Source organism: Cryptomeria japonica, chromosome 2 (genome assembly GCF_030272615.1).
Source record: "Cryptomeria japonica chromosome 2, Sugi_1.0, whole genome shotgun sequence".
Classification (NCBI taxonomy): Eukaryota; Viridiplantae; Streptophyta; class Pinopsida; order Cupressales; family Cupressaceae; genus Cryptomeria; species Cryptomeria japonica.
The window spans coordinates 138,284,158-138,307,108 of NC_081406.1; positions in this window are offsets into that span (position 1 = coordinate 138,284,158).

Genomic DNA, 22,951 nt, shown 5'->3' on the forward strand with positions numbered 1-22,951 from the left:
CATTTTGCTGCCAAAAGGATAGCACTAAAAATACTCAATACTGGTTATTATTGGCCTACACTACACAAGGATGCAGCTCAGTACACAAGGAAGTGTGACAAGTGTCAGCGAATGGGCAGACCTACAAAATCTGATGAGATGCCACTATATCCTCAAATATCTGTTACACCATTTGACAAATGGGGATTCGATTTTGTTGGCCCCATTGATCCACCTTCTAATGGAAAATCTTATATCTTGGTATATACAGCCTATGTGACAAAATGGGTAGAAGCTAGAGCTATGCAACATGCAAGAGATAATAAGGTAGCTGAGTTTCTCTATGAAGAAATATTTACAAGGTATGGAGTACCCAGGGAAATCGTCTCAGATAAGGGACCTCAATTTACATCAACATTGATAAAAGCTTTGGTCAATGAATATAATATAAGACATAGGAAATCTACTTCATACCATCCACAGTCTAATGGCCAAGTAGAAGTTACCAATAGAGAGCTTGAGGCTATTCTTACAAAAACAGTGTCTATCCACAAGAAAGATTGGTCTAATCGGCTTTCAGAGGCAATTTGGGCATATAGAACAACATGGAAAACACCAATTGGATTCACACCTTTTGAGATGGTTTATGGCAAAACAACAATGATGCCTATTGAATTTGAGCATAAAACCTTGAGAACAGCTCTACAACTAAATATGACATTGTCTGAAGCACAGAAGGAACGCATTCAGCAGTTAAATGCTCTTGATGAATGGAGAAAGATAGTTGTTCAACAGACAAAGTTGATTCAAAACCAAAGAGCTAGATGGCATGATAAATATATCAGAGAAAAAAAATTCAAAGTTGGTGACTGGACACTCTTGTATGATTCCAGATATAAGGATGCTATGGGAAAACTCCAAACAAGGTGGTTGAGTCCTTATGAGGTAGAAGAAGTTTTTCACAATGGAGCAGTTTGGTTGTCCACAATAGATCCTGTTCGATTTAAACTCTTAGTGAATGGACACCAACTACGACTTTATCACAAGCCAGCTACTAGAGAAGAGTTCCTGCAGCAGTTTGCTCCTCAAAATGAAATACAAGTTCCTACAGCAACTGGTGATGTTCCTACAGCAACTGCCAATGATTCGGTAACAATTCATGAGCTTCCTATTGCACTTGAGCATGTTGATAAAGGTGATGTTCCTGCAGCCTCTACAGTGAACTTATTTACCGTATCATAATCAAATATTTCCATGTGAAATATTGTTCTCCGTACATAAAGTTCCATCCACTACATTACATCCCACTTTCTTACCTGTCACTTCATTTCATTTCACCATCATTTTTGCCAAATTGCAGGTACATGTATATTGTACTTTATTTTAATTTTGCATTTATTAGTTCATTATGATTTTAATCTTGTTTTAATCTGCTTCAAACCCAAAATCTCGTCAGCCTGTGTGGACACGTGCTAGGTTAAGATGGGGGGGTACTTTATGGTCCTTTTTCCCAGTAAGATTTATTATCCCGAACTGATTTCCTAACTGACATTACTTATGATGATTATTCTTTCACGCGAGTGAATAATAAGTTCTGCCGCGAAATTTAAGATATGTAGATTTTAGCCTTTGTGAAGTTGTCAAACATTTTGGTGAAGCTGCGGAAGTATCAGAGTAAAAGATGGGTGGTGATCTGATTCGCCATGAACCAACTATCCATGAAGGGTTGCTGCAGGATGTTGTCTATGTGCATTATTTCCAATACCACAGCTGGCTGGATTATTTCTTGAGAATCAGGGATTTCAATGACGAAATAGCTGCGGAATTTATGCATTCTTTTGATGAAGGAGAAGCTATAGTTAAGGGGTTGAGGGTAATTGCTACAGAATAGCGAATTGCAAAGGTCACAGGGTTGCTATAGGAAGGAGAACTCTTTCTAGAATCGAAGGATGCAAGGAGTGTCAGGGCAGAGTTCACAATTTCTACTGACAGACCCTTAATGGTGGATAGGCAAGGGACTAGAAGGGTTTCTTTGCCAGCACATTGGCCTCAGGTATCTCTTTATATTATGAAATATATTACCTGTGAAGGACGGTATTCAAATCTCCATTCGCCTCACTTCAAGTTACTTAGTCATCTGTGTCATGACCAGCGAGTTAATGTCCCAAATTTCTTGTATCATCTCATTTCTATAAGTGCTAAGAAAACTAAAAAAATATGGAAATTGCTATGTTAGTCATCATGGACTGGTGAAGTTGCTAGTACAATGGTCCCTGAGAGATGTTTCATAGATGGAATGGGGTGTGTTTGAAGATATCCTACAATTTAGGGTAGATGAAGCCCCTATTGAAAATAATCCACCGGTTCAAGAAGAGATAGTTGCAGAAGGTCTTTCTTGTGAAGATGAGGGTTTGCTGGTTGCTGAAGGAGCTGCAATTATTTTAGAAGAAAATATTGAAGCAAAGCCAATTGAAGGACAACCCTCTACCTCTCTTCAAGGAGGTTCACCTATTTTGTAGAGGGAAGGAAAAGAATTGGAAAAGGAGGAGTCAGATGAAGAATTTGTCATCCGGTCGCAGGAAGTGCATATCCCTCCTGCAGCCAAGAGGCGTCGAGAAAAAACAAAAACTCCTACGTCTGTTTCAAAAGTGTATGTGAGGAGAACAAGAAGGAGGACAAAGAAGACTCAACCAGTGAGTAATCCAGCAGAAGTGATTGCAGTAGAAACTTCAAAAGAAGAAGATGTTGCAGAGAAGGAAATTCAAGAAAACCCTACAGAAGAGGAAATTCAAGAAAACCCTGTAGAAGAGGAAATGCAAGAAAATCCCGTAGGAGAAGAAATCCAAGAAGGAATTGTAATGGATAAGCTTGCAAATCTGGCTTCAGTGGCATTGCAATGTGAGGAGATTATTGATGATGTTCCACAGCAACCTGAAGAAAACGTGGGAAATATGCCAATCCAGAATGAGGAAGTTATTGAAGAAATCTCGCAGTCTAAGGTAGGACCCATAAGAACTCCTTCATCCCTAACTAGCTTATCAATTGCTTTAACATTCTTTAGGCAATGGGAAATAGAGAAGGATAGGTTGCAAGGGATAATTAATAAGCAGGAAAAAGAGATTGAGAAGAAGATAATAGAATTAAAGAATTGGAGACTAAGGTAGAAGAGATTTATGGTATGGTTCCTGAGATAATGCAGTGTAGGTCTCCCCCAAGAATTTATGCAATGCACTTGAAAGAACGGTATCTGAATTACAGATTAAACCGCATAGTAAGGGACCTTAATCCATTCTTGGAAACACCTAAGGAATTCTATCATGCTTATCAAACCTCCCCACATTCTGTAAGGAACCTGTTATGTGAATTATATTTACATAATTATGGTGTACCCTAGGACAGAGAATGGAATCCTTTGTTGTACATTGGGGATATCCATCTCAGAGCTCTAATGTCTTGGATACAAAATGAAATGATTATAGGACCACAAGCCAGGGAGTTTGAAAAATTGGAACTTGATTGTCCATTGCCATTGAGGAGGGAATCAGAAGCACCCAGGGTTCTGTATTATGATTGGCAAAAGTTGCTAATAAGAGATGATGTTAGTAAGATAGTACTTCCAATGAGAGAGGAAGTCTATCAAGCGTATGAGCAATTAGTTCAGACCCACAGGACAATAGCACTAGAGGGACTAACTCAACACTGGAATCATCTACCAGATCATTTAAAACTAGGAGAACCCTACTCATTACAGAATTTTCATGCAGCTATACAGAGAGCCTCCAAGTACATACAGCTAGGAAGGGAGAAATCCAATAATTGGTTACCATTAATCTTTCAGCCTCCTATCCTAATGTGGCCACTTTTGGCATGCCAACTAATAGAACAGAATTATGATGTAGATGTTGAAGAAATAGCTAGATGGTCCAGGTTGGAGAAAATGAAGGGATTTTATTGGAATTTGCCTTCCAAGGGAACCGAACAGGACATTGTTGGTGATTTCAGAGTTTCAGCAAAAATCAAAAAATTTCCTTTTGTTGCAGGAGCAGCAAACCCTTAAAGTTGGGGGTCATGATAAGTCAATGTATTGACATGTTTTTTTGTCAGGACTCTTAGGTTTTTGGTATCTTTTGGGTTGCATTGTGATAGTAAAATATTGTGAATTGACTATATGTAATCCATGTTTTAAAACTGAACTTAAGAAATCATGTTTGAACCTTGTATGTTAATTCCTGTAGCCATGCCAATTTATTTCTACAGCCAAATGGTTTGTCCCTGTGATATGCGGATTATTTAGGATGATTTCATATGTGAGTTAATGAATGTATTAGTTAAATAAGATACATATGCATGTCCTTGTATATTGTTTCTATTTTAGTGCAGATAATAATTGATGTTGTGGTGGAGAATTCTCTTTCACGCCTAAGGACTGGAGAATTGCGTTCAGATAGCTGGAGGTCAAATTGAAGGAGATTCAAGTGAGCACAATCTATGGCATAATCAAAGAAGTTGTACTTCACCATGGGAGTTTAACTCTGGTGCATGTTTAATTTGCAAAATATCTCTTTGGCGTGCAAAGACTGTGGTTCAGTTTCAAATCCACAGTTCCTGCAGCCAAGCTCTCTGTTATCCCCTTCATCTGATAGCTATCCGCCGCTTCTTCTGGGTGTAACTGGAGTTGTCCATTGTAGTCTGTCTTTTCTTTATAATAAGCTCTTCCTTCTTTTCTGAGAGTTAGATAGAATGGAAAGGGATTGAGCAGATTTTTTGTCAAGTATTCTGAATTTTTCTCTCTTTGAATATGTTATCATCTTTCAGGAAGAAATGAATAAAAATATGTTATTCTGATCTATTAATAGTTCTTTGCTGAGATTTTGATATCACTCATCCAAGGGGGCCCACTTGGTGAGTGATCCCGTGTTTATGATTATTGAAGTTAGTTTTTACTTAGTTGCAATAGAAGTTCATGACTGGGTTGTTCCTGCAGCCACTGGAAATATATCCTTTGACTGTTCCTGCAACCAAGGCAGAATGGTGTGATTCTTGTTATTTCCATTAGATCATTTCAACAGAGTTTTGCAAAGCTTTCATTTAGCCTTTATGATTTCCATTCCTACCTTTCTTACAATAATTAAGAATAATCATTTAAGGAGCTTAGTCCTTATATATTACAAACCCATTTCAAGTTTTACGTTCCTGGATTGACAACTAAATGAACACCAGCCATGAGAATAGTAAACTCTACCATATGAATGTCCAAACTTCGGATTAAGATTTCAATTAGAGGTATTATTATTGTCATTATAGTTGGGGTAGACATCGGTGATGAAATCTTCTTCCCTAACTGAGACCTATTTCTACATTCTCACCCCTTCACCCTTCCTCCTTTAAGACATGTGGCTGCTCTAGATCCTATCTGAGGCCCAAAATAGAGCATGCCCATGTCCCCCTAGGACAAGGGCGTGGTGCCCTTGTCCCCACCCCTTAGGGTGGCCCTATGTCAGGTATTCCCGATCTCCCATGCATAATTTGTCTTCGGGGCTTGCAATTTCACTTTTTCGGCCTCAGGTGGTTGAAAATTAATCCTTGAGGCATGTATAAAAGGGGATTCAATTCCCTCATTTAGGGGGAGAGGCATAAGGATAAGATACAGGATTTTGAGGTCATCATCAAGCATTCAAGCATTCAAGTCTTCTTCATTCATCCATTGGAGAAACATTACAATATTCATTTGCAAGCATGTGTGTGTGTTATGGTTTTATCATGTTACATGCCATTTCATACAACATTTGTGGTTACATTCAAGAATCAAATCAATCATCATCAACAAGTTGCAGATCTACAGGGTATACATTTCCATTGTTTACATTCAAGTATTTGCAATTACTTTCTTTCAAGGTTGATTCCTCAACCAGAGTTTGGCTGAGGCAAACCCCTATCCACAACCATTCTCTCTCTCTTTTCTATGTGTAGGTTGCAGGTGTGCAGTTGTAATTGCAGGTTTGGGCTTCATTTGTAGAGATGGAAGAACCCTTTTCATTTTGTGGATTTTGTGGAGGACCATGGACATTCCCGCCACGATCCCAACGAATTTTCTCCAAATTTGTAGGGCAGATCCATATCAGTCTAATTAGCTCAAATCCGAAGTTACAACGTGATCCTGAACTAGTAGCTCATCATTTCACTCATTTCCTCTCTTTTATGCATAGTCAACAAGTCAACTTTCTTATTTACAAAAGAGGGTAAATCACACTTCAACCCTCGCAATCCATTTGGAATTCACATCCTTGTTTCCCTCGGATTTGGATCTAGTGGATTCAAGCCCCTCTTTTGAATGTAAAGTTCCTCCCAAGTGAAAATCATCCTAGTGGCTTCCTTTCTCTCTCCTAGGTGGGGAGTCACCAGGATCCAATTTTCCACTTTACATTTTGGTGAACCCGACGTCTTACACATTAATTTTGATTTCTCTTTATTAGATATGATTAATTGCAATTTGAATTTCAAATTTTCATTTTCAATTTTGATCTATTTGCAAATTTTAGAGGTTAATTGCATAAAAACCCTAATTTTTCATTTTGAGAAAATTAAGCTTGTCAAGTGCAAAATTGTAATTGCTTGTTTTAGATCTGTCTCTTTATTCTGAAAATTTTGTGGTTAAATCATAAAACCCTAATTTTTAAGATTCTTTTATTTTTGACCTTTGAATGCAATTTTGATCGATCTAGACATCTCCAAATTGGCTATTTTTTTGGATTCCGCATTAAAATCATAAATTCTATCATTCCTGAAAAAATTTTAAAAAGTTGGGCGAACCGTGTGCGCTCCTACCACGGTCCTCGGCTTTTTCCTCGAAATTTCGAGAGACTGAATTGACTATATTTTTCTGCTCAAATCCAAAAAATCAGCGTACTTTATCAATTTTAAAACACAAATTCAAACTTCATCAAATTAGAATCTTAAAATTAATTTTCATAGAAGGTCCTAATAGTAGATATGCTTTTTCAGTAAATTCAGATTTCACTTAAGAGACTTTTAATGGAAATTAATAAATTGGATTTACTTTCTCTTTCGCATATGATTACATTGCCTTTTGTATATATTTATCATGTGTTGGATAAGAGTTTCTTTCATTTATTGTTGCTTCTCTTTCTTCATAGCACTTGGTCATATTGTGTTGTTAAGGTTTCCAAATTATTTTCTTTTCAATTAGATCTCAAAGCTTTCATGTATCATTTATGTTGCATTATGGTGATGTTGTTAACAAAATGCATTTCCTATGTTAATCACCTTATAGCTTTTGTAGATACTAAACCTAGTGATACTAACCTTTGTACCTCTCCTAGGGTATCTTGTGTGGATGAAATGAGATCTAATGTTTTACCCAATGATCTTTCTATAAGAGAGAAAGCATTGGAAAGTAATAGGGACCCATCTTCTCCTCATATACAAACCCTTGAGCAAGGGGGCCAATATGAAAATGTCAACATTGTTACATCTTTAGATCCTCCTTATTCTCCTAAGCCATATCTTCAACATCAAAGTCTATGTAGGGAGGATGATGTCATGCATTTTATTCATGACCTTTCCCCTCGCATAGAAATCACTAAAAATGAGCTTTTTGATGATGAAGATGTTCTTCCCCAATCTTCCAAAAAGGATGAGCTTGATAAAGGTAAAGAGATTGACATTTCCCATGATAATCCGTCTTCATTTACAAATCCTTTTTTGCCTCCTTACACATCAGATTTCAAAGAAATTCATGATCATGTTCCTCCATCTAGTCAATTGCAACATTCTCATAGTCGTGGATTTCATATAATTACAAAACAAGGTTTTAAAGGATAAGGAATTGGGAAATTTGAGCATGGAATTAGTGTCCCCATAAATCCTCCTACAAAAACTACTACAAGAGACCTAGGAAGTGGTACCCCTCTTTCTATGTATGAACTCCTTAAGCTTCAAAACTTTAAAGATTGTCTTCAAAAACAACAAATCAAGAGAACCCGCAAGAATGCTTCTTCTTCAAAGCGTCCTTTTTGTTCATTTCATCAAACCCATGACCATAATGTTGATGATTGCCCTGATTTTAAAAAATATATTCAAGATGGCATAGATAGTGGCAAAACTAGAATTGTGGATAATGAAATTTCTTCTTCTAAACCCTCTCCTTTATGTCAAGACGATAGTTACCATCCTGACAGATTAGCAGCAAGAATCTATTGGAGATTGAAATATGACACAAACATTTCCTTTCCTCCTCCAAATAAAAACAAAAATCAAAAACAAGTGAAAGGTATTGAATATTGCATATTTCATGATTCATATTCACATTCTCTTGGAAAATGTTATGCATTTAAGAAATTTGTTCAACTAAAAAATGATCTTGCACATATTTTTCTCACGACAGATCTAGCTATATTTATTGATAAAAACATTGTGCCTTAGCACTTCTTTTCCCTTCATGTTTCTCTTCACCCTATGGTATAATTAGCCCATTTAACGGGAGCTCTTTATCATTAGTGGTGGTATTGTTTCACTTTCACATACTTTGGGGCAGCAACATTATGTCCATTTTTCTGCTTCTTTCTATACGTGTATCTCTATCTTTGTGCATTATTCATTATTAAATATCTTTCCTTGCATAGGGTTATTCTCATGTGCGCATATAATTATTTCTTGGTTTTCCTCTTTGCTTGGAGAGGCATCTTTAATGAGTACTGCACTTCTTCTCTTTTCTTCATCCTTTTGGAAATCTTACCTCTTCTATGGTTTCGATTATTTGCAAGTATGATATGCCCCTTCGCATGGAGTGATCTCTTGAGAAGTATGTATCCCTTCCTTGAAAGGATTTTTTCCACTAGGATGGTATATCACTTGAAGCTAATCACCATCAGAAAATGTGTAATGTTTCTCCTTGTTCTCCTCACCTGGGGGCAAAGGATTTTCACTCCTTTCCCTTTTTGTTTTTCTCATTTTTTCCCTTTGGGGGCTGTGTTTTCCATACGTGATTATCATTTATTACAACGGTATCCTTTTATGATTAATCCCCCTTGGGGAATATATGATGTTTTTTTTTCCTTTCGAAGATTACCACTTCTTGAGACATGTATTTTATATTTGCTAATGTCTTATCTTGCATGTGTTCATGTAAGTTCATTGTACATTTGCTTATGTCTATTCTCTCTCTAGTAGATTGTGTAAGCTCTTCTCTTTGTCCCTTAGCTCGGGGGGCAATGATCCTTCTCTCTCTCTTTCTCTAGGAATCCACTTTGCCCTATTAAGTGGATGGTGTGATTTATATTACTTGATGTCATTCCTTGTGCACATTTTTTGGTTATTGACTCAAAGGATTCTCTCTTATACAAGAAGTGTTAGTCCTTCACTACGACCTCTTTTACACTTGGTAATGTACATCTATAATAACATTCAACCATCCCTCTAGGGGCTAAAAGTGAGTCATCCCTCTTCAAGAATCCCTTTCACCTAGAAATAGGAAGAGGGATTGCATTCTCATTATTTCCTTTTGTTGTGTTATATTTGTCTAAGACAAATCCTCTTGGGGTTAGAAATCTTTGAACAAAGATCTCTTCTCCTCCAAGGATCACCTTTACACTTACAACAAGATATCTCTTTTCAACTATGTTGTCCTTGCTTGAAGAGTATTCCCTCTCTTGCTTAGATTTATGACATTGTTGCATAATGGATATCTTCTTTGTGATAAAGGTAGGTATCCGTGTTCTAGTTTCCTTAAGATATCAACAACAACCTATGTTGACATCTTAAGGGGGGGGGCACCCACACTGCTCCTTCGTACTATACTTTTCTCGTGCATTGTATAGTGAGACATTCTTGGAACCAGAGGGAAGCCTCTTAGAGCAAGATGTCATCACTTTTCTTGTACAATGGGTCATTCTCGAAACTAGAGCACAGACTCTTAGAGTGAGATGTCTTCATTTCTTTTTTCTGTATAGTGGGTCACTCTCAAAAATAGAGCACGGTCTCTTAGAGCGATATGACACCACTTTTCTTTTATGCAGGTTGATTATTCTCGAAACCAGAGCACAGACTCTTAGAGCGGGATGTCACACCTTTCTTGACACTTATACTAGATACATTCTATACAAGTTGTAGTGTACTGGGTCATAGACTCCTATGAGGCGCTTCGAACCTCACTTACACACATGTTGTACGTGCATGAGGTTGAGTGGAACTAACAATGTTTTCACTCTCTCTCTTTACATGGATCACCTAGATAGGCTCTAGGGACAAGACTTTCCATGTCCTTCTCTCCATGGATCACCTAGTTTTAGGGACGAGATGTCCATGGTTTCTTTCTTCTTCGCCTTTATTCTCATGGATCACAAAAATGTGTATTCCTGTCTCTCTCTTCTTCCTCTCATGAACTCATAGTTTTACTATTGATAGTTCATGGATGATGTCAGGTTTTCTCTTTTATGTGATCGCTTGTGTTTATGTGATGGCATTGGTCTTTGTGTCCTGATTAGTTGTTGAGACATTTGAGTATTGAGGTCTCTTCAGCTAGTTAGTTTGTCATATTGTGTCTTCTACTTTCCATGTGTCTTTTTGCACTTTGTCTTTGTTTTTGTGTGTCTTGTGCCTTTTTGTTTTGTGTTCTCTTGCGTATGTTGGCATGAGTTGAGACCCTAAGATTGGGGGCTTTTTTCTCCTCAATATTAGTGGTGTCTTATACTCCTTATGGTATTGCTCCATGTCCATTAGCTTCATCATTCCTTTTCTTCTACTTTACTGGTAGTATTGGCGTAGGCCATACTCCCACTAAAGTGGGAGCTAAATGTAGTGTCATAAAACTGTGACCCCTGCAATTTTAACCATATTTTAGGTCCTCACCTTGGTGACGGAATCTTCTTCCCTAACCGAGACCTATTTCTACATTCTCACCCCTTCACCTTTCCTCCTTCAAGACCTGTGATTGCTCTAGAGCCTGTCTGGGGCCCAAACTAGGGCAGGTTAGGGGTGTGGCACCCTTGTCCCCACCCCTTAGGGTGGCCCTATATCAAGTTTGCCCGGTCTCCCATGCATAATTTGTCTTTGGATTTTGCAATTCCTCTTTGTTGGCCTTAGGTGGTTTAAAATTAATCGTTGAGGCATGTATAAAAGGGGATTCAATTCCCTCATTTAGGGGGAGAGGCATAAGGATAAGATACGGGATTTCGAGGTCATCATCAAGCATTCAAGCATTCAAGTCTTCTTCATTCATCCATTGGAGAAACATTACAACATTCATTTGCAAGCATGTGTGTGTGTTATGGTTTTGTCATGTTACATGCCATTTCATACAACATTTGTGGTTAAATTCAAGAAGCAAAGCAATCATCATCAACAAGTTGCAGATCTACAAGGTATACATTTCCATTGTTTACATTCAAGCATTTGCAATTACTTTCTTTCAAGGTTGATTCCTCAACTAGGGTTTCTCTGAGGAAAACCGCTATCCAAAACCATTTTCCCTCTCTTTTATGTGTGTAGGTTGCAGGTGTGCAGCTGTAATTGTGGGTTTGGGCTTCATTTGCAGAGATAGAAGAACCCTTTTTGTTTCGCAGATTTTGTGGAGGACCATGTACATTCCCGCCATGATCCTTATGAATTTTCTCCAAATTTGCAGGGCAGATCCATATCAGTCTAATTAGCTCAAACCCAAAGTTATAGCGCGATCGCAAACTGGTAGCTCCTCATTTCACTCATTTCCTCTCTCTTTTCTGCACAGTCAACAAGTCAACTTTCTCATTTACAAAAGAGGATAAATCACACTTCAACCCTTGCAATCCATTTGGAATTCACATCCTTGTTTCCCTCGGATTTGGATCTAGTGGATTCAAGTCCCTCTTTTGAATGTAAAGTTTCTCCCAAGTGAAAATCATCCTAGTGGCTTCCTTTCTCTCTCTTAGGTGGGGAGTCACTAGGATCCAATTTTCCACTTTATAATATCACCTTTAAAGCTCTTCACAAACTAACTTTTGCACAATCACAAACTCAAATCTACTTGCATATCATTTGCATACACTTCTAATCAATTCATACACATTCCATACACAACTCATATGACCTCATTCCTTAGATATAAGATAGATCATCAAAAACATTAACTGAGGGTCAACCATAATCGAAATAAGCAATATTGCATAAAATAAGCCACCCAACCAGAAATACTCAATGCAGTCCACTCCAGGAGAAAGAGCGGACCCAAATACATTGCAACACACCCTTCCAAGATGAATCCAATGATCCACACATGCTAACTCATCCTTGAAAGTCACCATCAAATGTAATGTGTCGATAGGTAATAGAACTCATCAAGAAGTCGGCCAAAAGACATTTTCTGATGCACATTATCCCATGCAGATCTCCACACACCATGGTGAGACCCAAAATAATACTCTAACTCATTCTCCAATACATATCCGAACCAAAGAATGTGATCCAATCAAGATATCCCAATCAGACACACTGAGCTTACAACACAACTGAATATCCCAAACATAAATCAACAAAACTTTCTTGTGAAATAGAGAATCCACCAAAGAAGAAAACTAATAAGATTATACAAGCCATAAAATCACATCCACAAAACTACAACACAATCTTCAACATATTCGGAGGCCACTGAAGATTTTTTGGACCATTCTGATAGACACTCTTACTGTAAGAAAATAGAAATAGCTATCCAAACCAAAATACCACAACCAACACCAAAATATCAAACTCAATCTTCAACCCAAAACACAACTCCAACAACTAAGATCATATCTGGACCAGAATCTATCCAAATAATCAACTTTGACATCAATGATAACCATACAATCTCATACTTCCAAAAGTGACTCAAAAAAATATTATTGTCAAGTTGTTGGATACCTCATTATAAATGAGTTCTTACAATAGTATAAAATTTTGAGGTTGTATACTATCAAAACTTGGGATTAAATAGGAGAAGGCTTGTGCAAGCAATTTGAGGATAAATTATAGATCATATATTAGTAGATAAATTGCAACCATAAAGAGAGCACACATGAGCATATGATGAGTTTTAACTCTAGGTTTCAAAAAACATGGGATAAGATTCCATATCTAGCAACACCTTCTCCTAAGTATGCTTTGTTGTATTATTTGAGGGTATTGAATGGTGATAATTCAATTATAGTCCAATCCATGGGTGGAAAAAGACTCCTTGATGTATATGAGATAGTCATTAGTGTGAGCATGAACATATTTGTATACACACATACACATAAATATAAATAGGTATATGTTTATAATACTAGTGATTCGATTTGGTCGAGCTCTACAACCAAGACCTTGCTACTTACGTGGAGCCTATGGTGTAGGGTTATCCCCTGCATTTGGAGGATGTGGTAAGGCCTCCTCCATGAGGGTAAGACCTTTCATTTCCCTATTTTTTTTTCTACATTTATTGCTTTGTGGTTTTGTGGCTCTCGTCCATTCAAGTAAAGCATGTGTGGGTTTATGTCCTGCCATGGGAGATTCCTCTATAGATCAGGCACTTGCTTCAGACATCTCGTCAGCCTCGGCGAATGAGATGCCAATTAACAATGATAAATCTTTCAAAGACACCCTCACTAATTCAACTTTTCTTGTGTTTGGCGATGCAAAGTTTAATGTGGTGAGTCCTTCTAGTCCTATTATTCATGGACGCAAAGGAGAGCGAGGTAAGTCCCTAGACATATCCCTACCTACTTTATTCATCATTCCTAATGATTCTATGGTTAAGTCCTTAGAGCTTGAGAAAAATAGATTGAAAAATGTGGCAATTTTTCTTGTAGTTGTGGATATATCTAAGTGCCCGGCCAAAAAAAATTTAGATGAATGGATTAAAAATATTTGGATAAAAAAATTAGGGTTTCATGTTTCCTTCTATAGAATTATTCATAAAGGCTTATATGTTATAATTTTTAAGGATGCCAAATCTTAGACAGCGGTGGTTAAAAAGCAGTTTTGATCAATTGTTAGTTTCTTGTTTAGAGCCCTAAACTGGTCTTTTAATGTTGTCCATGATGAGATTCTTGCTTTATCTTTCCCTAGGTGGGTTGAGATTAAAAACCTCCCACCTATCCAGTGGAATTTCATTCCGCAAATCCTAGAACCCATGGGGAAGGTTGTTAGGATTGAAAACCTGCAATCTCTTGTTTCACATCTTGATGCTCGCGTGCTTATGTCTCTCAATTCTAGTCGAGATTTGTCCATATTCTTAGAAATTAATATTGATGATTCCCCTATTTCTTGTCTTCTCAAGCCCCTTGGCGAGATGAATGTGTGCTTTTTATGCAAGCATGAAGTGCATATCTAGATAAATTTCCCTATTCTCTTTGCTCGCAAGGCCGCCAACTCAGTGAGAGATCAATCGACTAAGGATGTCGTTGCAAAGAAGTCTGAGAAACAGAATTCTCCCTCGATTAATGTTAGTTGCCATAAAGGGACTCCTATGTTAGAGAAGCTTGAGGCCCTTAGTTTGGGCAACTCCTACCCAGCCCCTAGGATGCACCAGCATGCAGGTATGCAGTTAGATATATATGTAACATGTAATGTATGGGTAACGTGTATTATATGCATAGGATGTGGTAGACGTTTCCATGTAGTTATATGTAAGTATAACATTTAATGTATGTATAACATGTAATGTATGTATAAGATGCCAGTGCATCTTAAGGGCTGGGTAGAGGGTGCCCTCAGTTTGGCCATCAAGAAGGTTGTTGCGAACCCGAACTCAAATCCGAGTCATGATCTTCCTAAATTTTACCACTATGTTAAGATTGGGCCCTTTATGTCGGAATCCCCCCCTCATTCAGCAATTGTTGAGGCTATGGCCCAAATGGGAGAATCTCATAAAAAGAATGATCAGTTTATGATTCCTAAATCTCATAAGACTAGAAGGAGGAACACCCAACAACTGGATTTAGACAAAATTAAAGATTCCATTAGTTTAAACAAAGGCAAGCAGAGTTCCTTCTTTGTCCCAACCGAGGATGACTATGGGGACACTCCGCCTGAGATTAGGTTTTCTAGCTCTAAAAAATATTCTTTTTTTTTAAATCTATTGTTAGAGGCTTTGAAGATAAGGAGAAGGCCATCAATAATGTGGCTGCCCAAATCAAAGGAAGGATTTCCCTCCCCCACCCCCCTCGGGTTGCAAATCTTGTTGCCATTTCTAATGCTTTTGATGATTTGTCTGATAAGAAGAATGAGGACCCTGCTCCTAGTAAGATGACTAGGGATGTGGTCCCCCAAGGAGGAAGTCCTTCCCCCCTCCCTCCGAGATTATTGTTGATCCTACTTCTTGTCTCTCTAGGCCCCAAGAAATGGGGGATAAAGATTTTGCATTCTATGAAATTGCTACTACTAATCTGAAAATTTTAATAATCATGAGGAGCTAACTAACAACCCTTGCCCACAATCTGAGGGGGAGGCAGAGTTAGATTCCAACTACTCAATCTCGAGTGGGGAGCATGATTGCGATATTGATAGTCAAGCAGATCTTATATCTAGGGATGGATAGGTGGTTATGCCTAATGATGGAAGCCAAGACAAAAAACTGAGATGAAAGAGAGGTAGACCTAAGGGTTTGAAAGGGAACATATATCCTCTCCCTAAAAAGATGGATTCTAAAGTTGATCTGCCCAAATGCTTCAGCAGCTTTAAAGTTGCCAAGAACTCATAATTCCCTTATTTTGGATGATGAAATGCATCTCATGGAACATAAGGGGACTTGAGTCCCCTGATAGGAAACATGTCATGAAAATTTTCCTCTCTCAACATAGGGATGCTGACCTAGTTATGCTCCAAGAAGTTAAAGGAGTTAACTTCACATTGGAAGCAAATCTTAAATTTATATGGAAAGAGGCTCACCAAGTTGTTACTCAGCATAAGAAAGGAAAAGGGGGAGTGGTTTTTCTCATTAATGGAATATGGAAGAACTTCATTGTGGATAGTGGGTCTTTGCCATGTAACATGGTGGTATGGGTCACTCTTAATTTGAATAATATAGTGATAAGGGTGTGTTTGATTTATGCATCGAATAACTATAGGGAGAGAGTGGAGTTATGGAAGTGGATGTCCTCTCTTCCGGATATCCCATGGTTCATTGGAGGTGATTTCAATATGATTGAGAACCCAAAGGACAAGGTGGGTGGGTGGGATGAACATGGATTGGAGGGGGGCAGAAAAGGTTCATTGGAATAGGATGAAAAGAAAGTTGAGGTTGTTTGACCCCCTTAATGGGCTTAAAAGGGATTATAAGGGGATTTGGTATACATTGTGCAACTTTGAAAAGGGGCTCAAGAGAATCTATTGTAGAATTGAAAAATTCTATGCTAATGAAGACTCATTCTCATTAAAGAAAGATATTAATGGGGTCTTTGTCAAAGTTTGTCCATTCACACTGTCTAATCATCACCCGATTTTAGCACAAGTATATCTCAAGGATAGGGCCCCTGTGGTTGGGAAAAAAGAGGATAAGTTTTTTTATAACGCCAAACTATTGGATGACCAAGATGTTTTAATTGTTATTTATATGATCAAGTAATTAAATAAATGGAACAATGGTCCTAAGTCTTGCATTAGTAGATCGAATCCAAATGTTTCTAGATAGAGATGCCTATTTAAAACTATTGGGAGAAAAAAGTTAAGGATTATAGAAGAACTGAAAGAGATCTCATTGATAATATTAAGAGGATGGAGGAAGAGGCTCAAAATAACCCGAGAAATCTCTCTTATGCTCAAAATATGGCTCTTTCAAGGGACCTCCTAAGGAATATTCAACATCACAGGATATCGAGAGCTAAAATTAGGGCTAGAATGAATTGGTTGCAGCTAGGGGACAAGGGCTCCAAGTTCTTCTTCAACAAGTTAAAGGAGAAGGAATTTAAGGAGAAGATAGGCAGATTATGGGTTGAGGGGAAACATGTGCCATCTAAGGAGGAGATTAAGGGAGAATTATTGAAATACTATTAGAAACTATTTGAAACAGAAGATTGCCCTGCTAGTGACTTTGCTAGAAATATGTGCAAAGCATTGATTCAAAAACTGATCTCCCTAGAGGATTCTCACTCCCTGAGGAGACCATTGTCCATTGATGAAATCAATAATTTTTTCAATTCCTTGTGCAATGACAAGGCCTCGGTGCCTGATGGATTGCCTATGAAATTTTATAAAACCAATATTGATTGGATTTGTGAAGACCTGCACTCGGTGTATTTGGAAGCAATTGATGTGGGTTCTTTAGGTTCTAAAAAATAATAAAGGTATCATCAAACGGCTACCTAAAGAAGGCACAACAAATCTTTGATTAAAAAATGGAGACCTATCACCTTACTTAATGTCTCCTATAAGATCCTAGCTAAGTTGATGGCTCTCAGACTTGTGGACATTCTTCTGAGATTCATCTACTCTACACAAACTGAGTTTATTAACGGCATATACATCCTTGAGAACCTCATCATGAGTTGGGAGGCCATGCACTGGGCTAATGTTACTAAGAAAAATGTGGCTATGTTCCTCCTTGATTTTGAGAAAGCATATGACTGTGTAGAGTAGAAGTCTCTTATTATGATGCTTGAATCCTTTGGCTTCCCTAAGGAATTATGTCACATGGTTCAGGTTCTTCTTAAGGATGTGTCTGTGCAACTTGAAATCAATGGATCTCCCACTGATTCTTTCAAACTTGGGAGATCCATTAGATAGGGGTTCCCCCTAGCGCTAGCACTATTCGTCATTGCCTTTGATGCTATCTTCTACTTGCTCAAGGATGATTCTCTGTCACTGAAGATTAAAGTTATTAGCCTCCCTAACAAAGTCGACCTCCTGAACATTCAATTTGTAGATGACATGGCTCTTTTCTTAGAATTAGATGAAGATAATATGGAGTCTCTAATGTTCAAGCTCCGGATTTTTGGTGAAGCCTCTGGGGCCAAGATCTCCCAGGCCAAACCTATCTTAAGTACTAGGGTGGAAGGATGACCCTCCTAGATGGATTTGTAAAGCTGGGTATCAATGGGGTGGTCCAACCAACCAAGTCAAGTATCTGGGGATTCCTTTCTCTATCTCCTCATGCTTGAAGTATATGTCATTATGGATTAAAGGAAAATTGGATTCTAAACTAAGTAAATGGAACAGACAATATCTCTCTCTTACAGGGATAATGCAGGTTTGCCAAAATATCTTATCATCGTATAGCATATACTATGCTTTGGTCTAGATGTTTAGCAACTGCTAAATCAATGACATACAGAAAAGTATTAGGCAATTTATGTGGTCAAATGGGAGAGGTAGCAAAAAGAGGCACTCGGTTAAGTAGGGGTGGTGTTGTATGGACAAGAGCCTGGGAGGCCTAGGCTTAAAGGACCTCAGACTTCAGGGTATTGCTCTTGTTGTAAAATGGATTTTCTATGCTCTAAGTGGAAATGAACCCTATAAATTCTTAATTAGGAATGATATCAAGATGGTCATCCCTAAACAAGCTAAAGCATCGAAATATATCCCCTTTTGTGAGCTAGTGGTTGGGACCTTCCCTATCTCCCCCTCAAGCTCAGTTGTATTTAAAACCATATGGAAGGCTTGTGAAGTGGTCAGGGCTTGGGTCTCCAATTGTAGGATCAACATTAGTGATTTTATCTATGGTGAGAGATCTATATGGTGGAATCTCTTTCACAAGGGTAAACCTCTTTCTCTCACTCAAGGTTGCTCAGCTAAAAACTAGGCTAATAAAGGTCTTTGTTGTTTTAATAATATTATTGTTAATGAGCATCTTATTTCTTGGATTGATCTTTCTCGAAAGTAAAATATCTTGGACTCCCATTGGAGGATGTATTCTTTGATTAGGAATGCCTATAATTTATTGCATCTCCCTAAGCAGTGCATTGTTAATAATGATAGATTTCTTTCCTTCACCTAGTCGGATGGTACTCCCCTTGTGAATACTAAAGCTAAGATTATTTATAATTATTTGTCTATTAGAGTAAAAGGTATTATTTTACTTAATTAATTAAATCATATTGATTTAATAATTAAGTCACCTTTTCTCTATTTTCACTTAAGCTAAATTTAGGAAGCTAAGCTTAGGAATATTAATTATTAATTTCTTTTAGGGTTCCTTTTAGGTTTGATCTCCTTTTATAAGGATTGATCCCTTTGTAATCCTTAACAATCTGATTATTATTATTGCATTCTTTTGCTCTAGGTTTTCAAAGCAATCTTTGTGTTTTGTGAATCTTCCATTGTTGTGATAGGTTATTTGCATACATGCGTTCCCTAGGTTTTGTGAGGTTGTATTTCTCAACTTTAACATTGTCTTCTAATAATGATATTATGATTCATATGAACTCCACTTGGCACTGTGATTTTTCTTACTAGCAATTGTGTTCTACTCTTGATAGACTATGGAGTAGTCTAATTTCATAATAATGAAATGTTTTAAATGGTTGTTTACTCTTAACAAGATGCCTCTCAAGAATGAGAAGCAGGTTGAGGTTTTCTGCAATGTGTGTAAAGTGACTGAAAATGCTAATCATTTGTTTTTTGAATGTCTGATTGCCAAGGAAATTTGGTTATTATTTGGAATTAACATCCATGGTAATGTGAATATTATGGATATTGTTATGAGCTTTGAACTTGGTTTAAGAAAGGATAGTAAGATGTTTGGATTATTTTATCTTGTGAAAACTTGTGGTTTATATGGAAAATTAGAAATGAGGATAAATATTAGGGTAATGTAAGGGTACTTACTGATTCTTTTAGTCGACTCACACTTCACCATGTTGAAATGCATATTACAATTATGATGAGATTAGCAAAAAAGAAATTTGAAAGGTTCCTTGAAAATGGGCATACAAGGGTATTCACTTCAAAAATTTCCCATGGATACACTTGGAGCACACCCACCTAGGAAAGAACCCCCTTTGTAAATGCGCTTGTAGCTTTCATGAGCGCGATAAATGAAGACAAAAAGATGGAAAGGAAGTACATGGCCCAGCTGACAACACATGGAGTTGTCTCAGTCAGAAAAACTAAAAAACTGATATGGATGGATGGCCCCCTGGGGTGGACTGCATGGATTGACCAATGATCCTTTTGATGCATAGGAATTTCTATTGTGCTTATTTTGCATATGTTATAGACTCTATCTAGGATTTGTGGCTTTTCTATAGATTCTATGGTATAGACTCCAACTGATTTTTGGTTTCTTTTTTGTTATGGTTCTGTACAAAATTGTTGTGAAGAGCTACTGATTATCCTTATGTAATGTTTTCTCTTTATATTTAATATTAAAAAAACTAGTGATTCCTTATTTAAAAATTGTTTTAGAGGTTAGACTTGCTATAATATTCATCTATAACCAACCTTTGGATAACTCTAATATAGTTACATATGTGATATGATGAGATGGATCCCCAATCAAATGCATAATTAAATTATAGATTGTTTTTATAAATACACAAACATATTATACCTAAAATGATGAGCATATATGCTAAGTTAAGAGTTCTATTAACCTTTAAAATTATCATACCAAGAGTTTATGTAAGCCAAATAAATTGATATTTATAAAAGTAAAGATATACTTCTCTTCAAACAACATAAGAAATCTTCTTGTTTAAAGATCCAACCTTTATTTAGTTTAGAAATAGTAATCATACTTACAATCATCAAATTTATGTCTAATGACATTTGGATCATATGAATAAATCTTTGTCAAATTTCACGTTTCACAATACAAAATATTATTGAACTTAATATTGATAGCACATGAATTTAAATGTTTGTTCAACTACATGTTCCACAATACAAATTATTACTAAAGTTAATATCGATATCAAATTGTTTCTAATATTAAGGACTAGTTGTTAATGTGTTGTTAATAGCTCGCTTAAACTGCCTTTAGATTCTTTTGTTAAAAGAATCAACACCCTAATTTTGTTTCCTTTTAATATGAAAAACATCTCAAATCTTTGTTGATGCTTTATAAACCTTTTTCATTTCTCCTTATCCATTAAATTTAAAATTTATATTAATTTTTCAATCTCCACAACCTCTCTAATATATTTACCATTTAAGCTAAGGTCTCAAAATATTAAGTTATATTTTTTCTAATTAAAAAATATATATCATGCTTAATCTCAAAGTACTAATGAATCCTCATAAATTTTCTAATCTTTATTTTTAATATTCAATGTTTCAATCTATATTTTTTCATAGATCATTGTTTTTACTTATATAGTATTAGCATTCAAATGAGATTATGGAATATTTATTTTGCAGTTTTATTTTTAATAAATGTAATGTGTTGTTATTTTTAGTAATTTGTCTATTTTATTTGATCATTATTCAAATTAAAAAGAAATTATTTAGAATGGGTATAAAAAAATATTTTTGTTGATTCAATTAGATATATTATATTTTTACATTTATAAAAACTTACATATTCAACTATGCTTTCTAATTTTTATGTTCATCTAAAAATGATAGTTGAATATTTTTAATATATTTTTCTAGTTTATCATTGTCTTCTTAATTATAAACTATACCAAAACAAACAATGAGTTTGCCTAATAATTAGAATAAATCAACAAACTCAAAGTTTTTGATATTAGAAGTAGCCAAAAAATAAGGGGGCTGACACATAGGAACAACAAGGAGAACAATGGTAGAACCATTGTCTACATATAATCAGCAGAGTTATAGCCTTTTACCTCTATCAAAAACTATTATCATTCTACGTAAGTTTAGCAAGTATAAAGCAATAATAAACAGAGTTTTAGACATATGCTACACATGGCAATAGACATAGAAATTCAAATAAAAACATAGGCTAATGCTATCCGCCTGCAGGCTACTAAACATAGACAAAAAACCAGCTTTCCACAGCCTTCAGAGAAATTACTACTTTTTTCCATGGCTCCTCTTGGGGAGGAGCTTTCTTGCCCATTCCTTGGTGAGGAATTTGAACAGGGCCTTGTAGTCCCCATCATCCTTGCCTTTACCCTTGGATGCACTTTCCTGCATGAGGCACAGAGTGGTACCCGAGTAGCGCATCACATTCAACGCGAATTTAGAAACATCATGCATTTTGGATTCCGCCACCTCCAGTCTGCTGGTGATATCCTACACATTATCAGATAGGGCCACCACTTTTTTCTCCAGATCCGCCAGGTTGTTATCCTCCTCTTTTATGCTACTCGTCTCCTCCACAACCATCATTTTTTCCAGTCAGAAAGTTGGGGAGGGGGAATTTGTAGGCTCTAGACTCTTTGAAGATGTGGGGCTTTCAAAAGCATGGGCGGAACTAACAGAGTGAGGGTTGGGTTATGGTGGAGCAAAACCACATTATCAGTTGGGTTAGAATTTTAAGTGTAATGCAAAGAGGAGGGGTCTCTCAGAGATTTTTCCGAGGTTTTAGAGGCAAGTTTGCTTGAGCGGCGGGGGGTATTGGCCTCGTCGGTGATATCCATGTCAGAATCAATCTCCTGCATTCTGACATTCTTGGGAGTTCTGACCTCTTCAGGGGAGTGTTTTTTATTTTTCTTGCTGCAAGAGCCAATTTCTGGGAGCCGAGGGGGCCTAGCATCATGTTTAGCAGAAGGGTAGGTCGAAGTACTGGTATTAGTCACATTCTAGACAGAGATAGAATGGGGTGGGTAGAGAGCAAGGTGGAAGTTGTACAAGCAAATAATGAGGCCCTGGTGGAGGATAGGGAAATATTTACCATTTTTCTTAGCCTTAGCAATATCCTTAACATTAACATCCAGAGAATGCAGCAAGAAAAACATAATGGAAATATAGTCCTTATTTCTCAAATGGTTAAGGAAAGGGAGATGGTAGTAATAGAAGATACCATACCTTCCCTCCAGTGTGAAATACTTCATCACAATGTAATAGACCTCATCCCACGGGGAAGGGAGCTCCTCTCGGTTGAATCCGCCTGCCCTCT